General features: G+C 36.4%; 1 protein-coding gene across 19 annotated transcripts in view; it reads right to left on the minus strand.

Annotated features, from left to right (window-relative positions):
• The window catches only part of TAB3 (TGF-beta activated kinase 1/MAP3K7 binding protein 3), a 70,216-nt gene that overhangs the window by 52,961 nt on the left and 6,595 nt on the right, over positions 1–10,660 (minus strand). For 17 of the 19 annotated variants that reach the window (XR_001360267.1, XR_001360263.1, XR_001360266.1 and 14 more), the window contains exon 2: positions 2,377–2,480. The gene's annotated coding sequence lies outside the window, so the exon portion shown is untranslated. Of the gene's footprint in view, positions 1–2,376; positions 2,481–6,968; positions 6,994–8,080; positions 8,113–10,660 lie in introns of those variants that run through there. The other 2 variants (XM_014531986.1, XM_014531987.1) reach the window with 2 other exon arrangements.

The raw sequence follows: 10,660 nt of genomic DNA on the forward strand, positions 1-10,660 counted from the left end.
CCGATTGAAAAAGACAACCGCGTCCTCAGTTGCCAGCCCTTTCCACGTGCGCCTCCGTACCTCTGCACTTTACTTCCGCACCTCCTCTGAGTCTCAGTGTGCTTTTCTCTTTCCTTATAGTTGTAGAATTTCCACTCAGCCAGCCTTCCTGTGGTTCTGGATGATGTCCATTTTGGTTTTTAGTTGTATTTTTGAAGTGGTTGTGCAAGGCAGCAATTTCCGGTGTTTACCTATGCCGCCATCTTGGTTTTTCCCGCCTCGCTGTGTTTTGTGCAGCTCCCTCACATTCTATTTGAGGTTCTTGCCTTCTAAATTATTTTAAAAAATGAGTTATTAGTCTAACCTAGAGATTCAAGATCACAAATTGTGGCCTACTGTAAGGGTATAAAAGATTTACAAAAATGCCACTGAGCTCTAGCTGGTTTGGCTCAGCGGATAGAGCGTTGGTCTGTGGACTGAAGGGTCACAGGTTTGATTCCGGTCAGGGGCGCATTCCCGGGTTGCAGGCTTGATCCCCAGGTGGGGACATGCAGGAGGCAGCCGATCCGTGATTCTCTCTCATTATGGATGTTTCTATCTCTCTCTCCCTCTCTCCCTTCCTCTCTGAAATCAATAAAAATATATTTTAAAAAAATGCCACTGATAATCATTTATTTAACAATGTCTAGCCTGACAATACTCTTGAATCCCTTGTTCATAATAGAGTAGGGTTTAGTTCTATAACACATTTTCAGAAAAAGAAACAATTAAGATAGGACAAGGAAAACGAGCACTGAGGAAAGGTTTATGGAAGAGATGACATTTAAGCTGGGGTGCAAAGAAAACTAAAATTAAAAAATAAAAAGTATCCCATATAATAAAAACCTAATATGCAAATTGTCCCCTCAGGCAATCGTTCAGACTGGGAGACCTGGAGTTCGACCGCTCGCTATGACACGCATTGACCACCAGGGGGCGGCGCAGAACACGACAGGCGTCGGTGATGCAGCACTGGCAGCAGGTGGCAGTGGAGGCGCTGCCGGCTCTGATGGGCGCCAAGGAGAGTGGGACCGTGGCGGGATGGTGGAGCAGGTAAGAGGGCGGCACCAGGCCAAGGCGGGTGCAAGCGGGGGCCCAATTACTCCATAGATGGTGACCAGCAGCGGCAGCAGGGGGTGGGGCTGCCGCCCAGCTCCTAGGTGCTGAGGGAGCCGGGGGTGGGGTGGGTCTCGGCCCCAATCGGTCGCCCCACAGGCAGGATGGTGGAGCAGGTGAGGGGGCGGTGCCAGGCCAAGGTGGGGTGCACTGTGGGGCTGCGAGGCTGGGGGCTGGGGCCCAATCTCTGCAGGCCACCCCAAGGGATCCCACCCATGCACAAATTCGTGCACCGGGACTTTAGTAAAATTATAAAGCTGAATGGAACTCTAACATCATCTAATTCAGTGGTTCTGAACTGGGGTTGACTCTGTCCTGCAAGGCACATTTATCAATGTCTGGTGGCATTTTTGGTTGTCATTACTGGGGAGGGGCACTATTGGCATTTAGTGGGCAGAGGCCAAGGACAATGCTAAATATCCTACACTGCACAAGAAGCTCCTAACAACAAATTATCTGGCCCAAATGTCAATAGTGCCAAGGCTTTCTCCGAACTCAACTTTGTTTTACTCAGAAGGTAACTGAAGGCTAGAGGGATTTAAAAATTTGCTTAAAAGCCAAGATTATAAAACAGGCCTCATAACATCTTGTCCAGTGTTTACGTTAAAACACACACCCACATGTTTTTACACTAGGAAACAGCTGTTAAAAAGAGTGGTAACATCTTTATAAGGTGGCAAAACAAGCTATCTAAAAATCAAAGCTGATATTGTTAAATGGCTTTTCTTGGCTCAAAGAAAGAATTATGCTACATTAAAAAAATTATACCCTGATTTGTTCATAATACCATATTTATCATTGATACAACTCAGTTATTGAACACATATCTAAGAATAAGAAAAATTACAATAAAAACTAGGAAGCTGGAAGACCAGCATTTGCTTGCACACCCAGTTACTCCATGGGACAAGTCTTTTAAGCTCCACCAGCTCCACCCACTGGGGATCTGGGACCTAGCTAGGATTGATTAGCATCCTTTATTCAAAATCAACTCCTGAGTTACCCTTCCATTTGCTGCTGAGCTTTCTAGTAACAAATTAATTGTACAAAAAACTTGCTTAGAGTCCTGATTTAGGACCTAAATCTAAACACGTGAAATCACCTGAACATCTTTTCCCTGCTCTTAAATGCATAAAAGGGATGGGGATAAGGGAGTGAGGTAATATCAATAACATGGATTAGTTTTCAAAAAAGTTTTTAATATATTACAGGAATACACGGACACAAATATACACTCCTTACCTCCAATTTTTCAACTGGTGAAACTTTAACTATGGTAAGTTGTCCAGATTGACATGTGATAATTCATGATAAAAAATCTTGAAGAAAAGGCTGAAGACACTGTCCTAAAAAGAAAAAAGACCAAAGAGGTAAAATTCAAACTGTGAAAGGTTTAAGGAAGACAGCATGAACACAAGGTCACAAAAAAGAATGTAGCCATTTATACATCTTTACTACCTGAAATTTCAGCAAATGAAGTTTCTGTTCCTAAATACTAACAGAAAATTCATCTGCCTGAATCACCCTGCTCCACTTCCCAGTCAGTCACCTCTAGTACCTAAGGCAGAGCTGGCAACAACAGAGTGGATGGCTAAAGCTTTTCTGAGGTTTTGGCTTTAGAGAAAGCTAGGAAGAGGAACTTTAGTTGCATCTCTGGCAAACCATTAGGGGTCCCCACGGCTCCCCTTGATGTTCTAGGTATTAAATTTTAATAGGTTTGATTACAAAACTGCACCATAGCCATTAAAGGACTGGAATTCAAAGAGGTGAGCCAAGCATTCCAGAAGAAACTAGAGGTTAAACTGTATCTGACAGCCTGATAGGCAGAGGGACAAAAGGAAAACCCTCTTCCCCTACCGTCAGGTTAGGAACCTGAAGGGCTGCACCTTAGAAATAGGGGTGAACCAGAACATACACTGAATGCAAATTGGTCTTGAGTCATCTGATTGGCCCTGAAAAATCTCAAAAGTGGAGATCAGACTAAGTAATCTTGGATTCCCTCAAGGAGATGCCACAAAAAAAAAATTCCTTTCTGGAAGACATTCTTGATCTCAGATGATTTTTTAAACAAAATTTTCAGCACACAATTAAAGATAATCAGGCATATGAGGAGACAAGAGGACAAGATTAAAAGCTGTAGAAACAACAAAAAGAGACAGGCACTCCAAATATTAGAATTATCAAGCATAGATTTTAAATTATGTTTACTATGTTCAAGGAGGTGAAAACCAAACTTGATCTCAGTAATTAAATGGAAACGATAAAAAGTGACACAGCAGACTTCTAAAAGGAGCAAAAAGTAATTTTTAACTGTAAAATACAAAAACTGAAAATAAGAATTCAGTGAACAGGTTAACAGCCAATGGACACAGTTGAGACAGTGAATCAGAAGATAGGTCAGGGGGAAAAGCTCAGAATGAAGAGAGGGTAAGAAACATGAGGATACAGCGAGGAGGTCTAACATCCAACTCAGTTAATTGGAATCCCAGAAGGAAGAGAGAGACAGAAACATTATGTGAATGGCTGAAATTTTCCAAAAACAATGAAAGATGTCAAACAACAAATTTAAGGATCTAAATGAATTCCTAAACGAAAATCGACAAAGAAAAACTTAAAAGCACCCCGAGGGTAGAAAAAATTACTTTCAAAGCAACAGATGGATAGCTTAATTCTCAACAACAAAAAATGGAAGCTGAAAGACTGTAATGGTATCTTGAAGAAGCAGAAAGAAAAACAACTGCCAACCTTGTATTGTACTGCAGAGAAAATATCCATCAAGAATGAAAATGAAATATTCTCAGACAAATAAAAGCAGAGCTCACATCCAGCATACCCCTATTAAGAAATCATAAAGCAACAGAAAACTGGCCCAAAATGAAAAGTTACAGATGCAGAAGTAAACATGTAAAAAATCTAATGGGACACTGACTGTGTAAAATGATAATGTCTTAAGGGAATTAAAATGTGTATTATTAAGTTATATACATTAAATCTGTATAGCTTTTGAACATATATACACACATCTCTACATACACATATACATACATATAGAAAATTAAATTACAGCACAATAGCAAGTATGTCAGGAAGTAAGTAAATGGAATTAAGGTATTTTTAATGTTCTTGCTCCAACCAGGAGAAAGGTAAAAGTATCAACACTAGACTCTGGTAAGTGAAGGTAATCACAAAAAGAATTAAAATGGATATGTGCTATCTGAACCAATAAAGGAAAAACTGACATAGAATAATCATTCAAATGAAAGGAAGAGAAAAAGAAATACAGAATGGAAGGGGCAACAACGTGATGCTGTATATAATATTAGTAGTTACATTAAATATAAATGAATTAAATGTTCCAAAAAAGAAAAAGATTATCAGACTAGATTTTTAAATATCTACAAATATATGTTGCTTTCTAGAGGCTCATGTAAAACATAATACAGAAAGGTTAAAAGTTAAAAGTAAAAGGATAGAAAAATACATCATGTAAACATTAGCCAAAATAAAGATAGTATAGCTAAATTATTTTCAGACAAAATAGAAAAGCATCACTAGAGTTAAAGGAGTCACATTAAGAATAATAAAATGTTTACGTCACCAGAACACTATAATTAACTAAATTTGCATGCACTTGATAGCATGGCCTCAAATTATATATACAGCAAAAGTTGACAGAACTACTAGGAGAAATAGACAAACATCAGTATCATTGTGGCTGATTTTAAGATATCTCTCAGTAGTTGAAAGAATAAGCAGACAAAATAATCAGTTAGGACACAAATACACACAATTACCAATATATAACACTACATCCAAGAGCTGCAGAATATATGCTTTTCAAGCACTTAACATATTTACAAAAAAACTGACCACATGCTAAGCCATAAAAGTAAATCTCAAGAAGTTTTAAAACTTCTTGAAATCACGCAAAGAAAGTTCTCTAAGGAAGTTGTGATAAAACCGGAAACCATTACCAAATATGCAGAGTTAGAAAATTCTCATATTACTGGAAATAAAAAAATACATTTTTAAATAACTCATTGATCAAAGAAAAAATTACAATGAAAATAAGAAAATGTAAAATTAATAATGAAAATATTACATATCAAAAATTATGGGATGCTGCCCAGCTTCTGTGGCTTGGTTGGTTGAGCATTGTCCCATGCAGTCCCATGCATTCAGAGGTCACTGGTTTGATCCCCAGGGTGTGTGTGGGTGGGGGGGGGGGGGGGGGGGGGGGGGGGGGGGGGGGGGGGGGGGGGGGGGGGGGGGGGGGGGGGGGGGGGGGGGGGGCATGCAAGAGGCAGCAATTGATGTCTTTCTCTCTCTCTCAAAAGTAATAAAAACATTAAAAAGTATTTTTAAGTTAAGGGATGCTGGTAAAGCAATGCTTCAAACTGAAAGGTGTGGTTTTATATGCATGTTGGGAAGGAAATAAGGGGGCAAATTAGTACCTAACTACCCCTGTTAAGAAGTTATAAATAAATAAAAGGAAATAACTTAAAAGCAGATATTAAAAAAACAAAACAGAAGAACACCCATACAATTGGTTCTTTAGAAAAATTTCTGTAATTGCTAAACCTCTAGTAAGATTATCTTTTAAAGGAGAGGAAAAAGATACATGTGCCCAGCATCAAGAATGAAAAAGATCCATGAGTAATAAAAACATATGTCTGCACAAAAATTTGTATATGAATGTTCATGGCAGCATTATTTGTAATAGTCAAAAAGTGAAAACAACCCCAAATGCCCATCAACTGATGAATGAATAAATAAAATCCCAGAAATAAATCCACATTTATATGGGCAAATAATTTTTGATAAAGGAGCCTCTTTAATAAATGGTGCTGGAAAAATTGGAAGGTCAAATGCAAAAGAATAAAATATACTGTTTGTCTTCATATACAAAAATTAACTCAAAATGGATTGAAGACCTAAATATAAGATCTGAAACAACAAATTACACAGAAGAAAACATAGGTACTAAACTAAACTTATGGACCTTGTTCTTAGAAAGGATTTTATGAATTTGACCACAAAGGCAAGGGAAGTAAAGGCAAAAATAAGTGAATGGGAGTATATCAAACTAAAAAGCTTCTGCACAGCAAAAAAGAAACCAAAACAAAAGGCAACCAATCAAATGGGAGAAGATTGCAAACAACAGCTCTGATACATGGTTAATATCCAAAATATATAATGGCCAAATTTTTATAAACATGTAATTTATCAAACAGTTGTTAAAAAAACCAAAAACATCAAGCATCTTTTCTGACCACAATTATATAAAACTAGACATCAATTACAAAAAGCAAACTGGAAAATGCACAGATATGTGGAGATTAAAGAACATGCTACTGAACAACTAATGAGTCAATGAAGAAATCAAAAGACAATTAAAAAAAACCTTAAGACAAGTGAAAATACACCATACCAAAATTTATATATTCAGCAAATCTAAGAGGAAAGTTCATAGCAATAAATGCCTACCTCAATAAACAAGAACCGTTTCAAACAACAAAACATTAAACCTCAAGGAACTAGAAAAAAGAACAAAGCCCAAAATGAGTAGAAGGAAGGAAATAACAAAAACCAGAAAGGAAATAAATAAAATAGAGATGAAAAAGACAACAGAAAAGGGCAATGACACTAAGAGCTGTTTCTTTGAAAGGATAAACATAATAGACAAACCTTTAGACTCAACAAGAAAAAAAAAGAGGACTCCAATAAATAAAATCATAAATAAAACAGGAACCCTAGCTGGTTTGGCTTGGTGGATAGAGCATCAGCCCGCGGACTGAAGGGTCCTGGGTTCGATTCCGGTCAGGGTCACATACCTCGGTTGCAGACTCGATCCCAGGCTCATGAGGGAGACAACCAATCAATTGCCTCCCTCTCACACATTGATGTTTCTCTCTCTCTCCTACCCCCCTTCTATTCTCTCTAAAAATCAAAGGAAAAAATGTCCTTGGGTGAGGATTAACAAACTAAAAACAGGAGGCATTATAAAGATATCACAAAAATATAAAGAATCATGAGAATACAATGAATCATGACACTACATGAACAATTATATGTCAATTTCTAGAAACATACAACCCACCAAGTATGAATATTGAAGAAATAAAAAATCTGAACAGACTGACTACTAGGAGAAAGAATGACCAATACCAATCCTTTAGAGAAGACTTCTAAACTCATTTTACAAGGCCAGCATTACAAGTGTTGGCGAGGATATGAAGAAAAGGGAGCCTTGTGTACTGTTGGTGGGAATATAAATTATTGCAGCCACTATGGAAAACAGTATGGAAGTTCTTCAAAAATTAAAAATAGAACTACTATATGATGCAGCAATTCAACTTCTGGGTATTTATCCAAAGAAAATGAAACCACTAATTCATAAAGATATATACACACCCATGTTCATTGCAGCATTATTTACAATAGGCAAATTATGGAAACAACCTAAGAATCCATCAATGGATGAATGGATAAAGAAAATGTAGTATACATATACAAGGGAATATTCAGCCATAAAAAATAATGAAATCTTGCCACTTGTGACTACATGGATGCACTTAGAGAGCATTATGCTAAGTTAAAAAAAGACAGAAAGACAAATACCATATGATCTCTATTATATGTGTTATCTAAAAAATAACAAGAAATAACAGGTATATTCCTAACTCATTTTACAAGGTCACCTAAACCTGACTAGGACAGTACAAAAAAACCAAAACAAAATAAAGGCCAATCTCACTCAAGAACAAAGATCCAAAATTTCTAAGCAAATAAAAAGAAAAAATGTGGTAATAACCAAACTGGATTTATTCCTGGAATGCAAAGTTGATTTAACATTAGGATATCAATCAATATACTTTAATTCAAGGAGCAAGAGTAGGAAAAGCAATTGATAAAATCCAATATTATTCATGATATAAGCTCTTACCAAGTCATTAACAGATTGAAATTTCCGTAAGCTAATAGAGTAACTAGGAAAAATTTAAAGCAAATATCATATTTAGTGGACAAATGGTCAGTTTTCCCTTTGATTAAGGGAACAGACAATGGTACCCTCCATTATCACTTCTAGTCACTATTAGAAGTACTAGTCAAAATAGGCAAGGAACTACCTGACACTTTTGAAGGAATTCTACCCAAAATAGTTCTTAAATCACAAACCTTGTTACCTAGATTTAGTTATAAATATTGACCCTTTCTCTGAGATTTACAGAGTAAAAGATTTTACTATATATTAACATTTAAAAAACTGCAGATGCTATTAAAATAAACCAGTTCTCCCATTCTTTCTCTACTTAAAACTCTAGAACACATTAAAATTAAAAAGTCCTGTTTAAGAAATCTTTGCCTACCCCAAGGTCACAAAGATATTCTCCAAAAACTGAGACCTACCTACATATCCATCAACAACAGAATGATATATAGTGATATATTCACAATAGAATATATAGTAATGAGAAGGAATAGTCTACAACAGGGGTAGGGAAACTTTTTTCTGCCAAGGGCCATTTGGATATTTATGATTCACTTAATATAAATTTATGTTGCTATGAAAGAAGCTCCTTGACATATGTAAAACTTTCAATAAAATCTTTTAAAAAAGCTCCTAGATTTATTGAATTTCGAGTCCTTGGTAGGACCAGACCAAATGATTTCGCAGGCCTTATATGGCCCGCAGGCCGGACGTTCCCAATCCCTGATCTACAACTACACACAATATAGATAAATCTCATATTCATAATGCTGCACAAGGGAGTACAGTAGGATTGCATTTGTATAAAGTACAAAAGTAGGCAAAACAAATCTGTGATGTTAAAAGTCAGGGTAGTAAGTGACCAGAAGAGCAAACAAAGGATCTTCTAAGTGGCTGGTAATGTTCACTTTCTTGATGTGGGTGCTGGTACACAGTGTGCTCAGTTGGTGAAAACTCACCAAACTGTTCATTATTGATCTGCACTCTCTGCATATATATTAGGCTTCAGTAAATTCTTTTAAGTATGAAGGAGTACCTATTTTTTAAAAATTGGTTAGGGGATATGAGAGCAAAAGGTTTGAATTTTACACTGCTCAGGTCAAAGCATAGAAATCAACTAACAAAAACTTAAAAAGCAGTTTTATACAACATGCTAATTACCAAAAAATATTCACAAGTATCAAACCAACTAGTGACTCTCAAACATTAGTTTGTAAGAGATTACCCGCTCCAAATAAATTGATTCATATTTACCTTTAGTGACTAGTGTTGATTTATAAAGGTCTAAGACAAGCAACTTGGTCTTATAGATTTTTATTAAATATGAGGGTCTTTCAAATCTCAGAACTGAACTTATAGAATAACATATCTAGTTAAATCTCCTAATTTTACTAATGAAGAAACCAAGGTCCTTTGCAGTTTAGTGATTTGTCCAAGGTCATAAGCAGCTCTTGATAAGTAGAAACAACTGAAATTATTTAACTTCACCCCTCTACTAATTTTCTGGAAGTTCTAGGGGATTTCCACCCACCAAGAGAGTTAGTTTACTGGCAGTGCTCCTATTCAATGAAAACATTTTCATCCAAATATTACCAACTCAAAATTAGTATCTTTGCCATCCATGACTAATTGCCAAAAGCTATTTCTGGGGCAGAAAAGATAAGGTTTTTTTTTTTTAAGTAAAGTTCATGATGTGCAACCTAACTGATAAATTTCTGTTTACACTAAATGACAACTTCGACATAAAATTTAGGCATTTGTGCTAATTTAGAATGACAATGGCACATATAGTATATAGTATCCTTGAAAAATACTTTAAAAAAATCAATCATGACCACAAACCAACCAGTACATATAAACAAACAAATACACTAATTAGGGACAATAACTTATTGTATATACTAACAATATTAATTTCTTATTAAATCAACCATAATTGTAAGTACTAAAAAACAATTTATCCAATTCATTCCAATTAGCTTCTATCTCCAATATAGTATGAAGTATGCGTTCTACTAATTTTAACATTTTTAAAAGAATGACATCATTTTGTAGCTAAATCCATCATAAGTGAACAGTATGTGAAACAACCCAATTTAGTTCTGTAAAAACATTTTTAAATTATAAAAATGCTTTTGTTTCCACTCAATCCCCATACCAGTCTTTCCTCTATCATTGGACTCTCTCCTTTTATTTCAAACTATAAAGTTCAGTGCCAAGATGAATCCCTGGACTTGTCATTCCCAGGGGAAACACCTGGTCTTTCAAGGACCTGCAGAAAACTTAAATCAGAAAATGTGTTTATGGCCACAGAAATTTATTTACTAAAGAACTGGAGGTCTCAATGACAATTAAAAGTAACTTAAGCCCTAGCCAGTTTGGCTCAGTGGATAGAACATCGGCCTGCGGACTGAAGGGTTTTGGGTTCAATTCCGGTCAAGGGCACATGCCCAGGTCACTGGCTCCATCCCCAGTAGGGGGCTTGCAGGAGGAGACATTCAATGATTCTCTCTCATCACTGATATTTCTCTCTCT

The sequence above is a fragment of the Myotis brandtii genome, unplaced genomic scaffold, assembly GCF_000412655.1.
Source record: "Myotis brandtii unplaced genomic scaffold, ASM41265v1 scaffold834, whole genome shotgun sequence".
Classification (NCBI taxonomy): Eukaryota; Metazoa; Chordata; class Mammalia; order Chiroptera; family Vespertilionidae; genus Myotis; species Myotis brandtii.